The sequence below is a fragment of the Ananas comosus genome, linkage group 18 (genome assembly GCF_001540865.1).
Source record: "Ananas comosus cultivar F153 linkage group 18, ASM154086v1, whole genome shotgun sequence".
Classification (NCBI taxonomy): Eukaryota; Viridiplantae; Streptophyta; class Magnoliopsida; order Poales; family Bromeliaceae; genus Ananas; species Ananas comosus.
Genome location: NC_033638.1, coordinates 373,085 through 374,368, shown reverse-complemented (window position 1 = coordinate 374,368; position 1,284 = coordinate 373,085). Strand labels below are relative to the sequence as shown.

The following is a 1,284-nucleotide window of genomic DNA, read 5'->3' as shown; positions in this document are numbered from 1 at the left end:
TAATTTATTTGATTTGAGTTGATCAATGACACTTTAACTTCAAAATTTGAATACGTCGTTTATTTTTATAGATTTAGTGAGTATACTTATGTAATTATTGTAACTATAAATTTATTAAAATAAGTAATTAGCTTAATTTTGAAGTCAAAGTATAGTTGACTGACTCAAATCAAATAAATTGAAAAGTTGGGCAATAAAATTAAAATTTTGAAAGATTAAGTATCCGATTCGAAATGATCCATAGTTCAGATAAGTTTTGTATATTTTTATCTAAAAAGAAAATAATATTTTTTTACTTACACACTAATAGTGTTGGCTTAAATGGACCAGCATCCTATCCTATAGTGGGAGGCCATGTTGGGCCGATTCATGTTTGAAATGGCATGAGGATGGGTGGGTCAAGTCATATTTAAAGTGGCGTGAGGTTGGTTGGGCCGAGTCACAATCGAGACCCGTGAGTGCTGTATCTGTACGGTTTAAGTAAATTAGTTGCGTATTTCTAACAGAGCTTTTGGGATTAATAATTAGCGCCAACGATCCTACAACTAGGACCTCATAGGATTAGGATTTTTGGAATGATAAATAAATGGCGAAAAATTAAGGTGTGAATGAGTTAGGCCGGCCCATTAAGCTAACGGGTCGACAAGAGGATCTACTTTTTCGAACAAGTTTGTTGAAAATTTAGACCAAAAGTGTTTCGTGGGCCGATTAGGCCGATTTTATCTTTCGCGGGGCACGATTGTATTGTATAGTTATATGTTATGCCGTATGACACCTGGATCGACGATCGGCACAATCAAACTTGATCTACAGTATATGAGCTTTTCTGTTTTGAAATTTAATAATTTTTTGACATTATTTATCTAGTACCCAAGTGTTCTCAAACTCTAACTATTTTTTATGGCTAATATGATGTAAATTTTAGACCACTTGACCATCTAGGCAAATGATTGTGACTAAAAATCGTAGAATTTAAATTTTAAGAAACTCAAATTGCCTAAATCATATATATTTAAAAATGGTGGTTATCGATTTTGATTTTTCATCACCGAAAATAATGCGCGTAGAGAGGTAGAACAATTTAAACAAAGCATTTAAACTTTTTATATTGTAATGTTTTGAAATAGATACTCAAATTTCAAAGTTTATACAATTTGAAGGGGAAAAAAATTATTTTTAAAAAAAAAAAAAGAAAAATCACAAAAAAAAAAATGTGGCTGCTGGGATTCGAGCCCAGGTCTCCACGGCCACAACGTGGAATTCTAACCACTAAACTACAGCCAC

General features: G+C 32.4%; 1 non-coding gene across 1 annotated transcript; it reads right to left on the bottom strand.

Moving 5' to 3' along the window:
* On the bottom strand, positions 1,213–1,284 carry TRNAH-GUG. Its single transcript has one exon. It is a non-coding gene; the product is annotated as a tRNA-His (tRNA).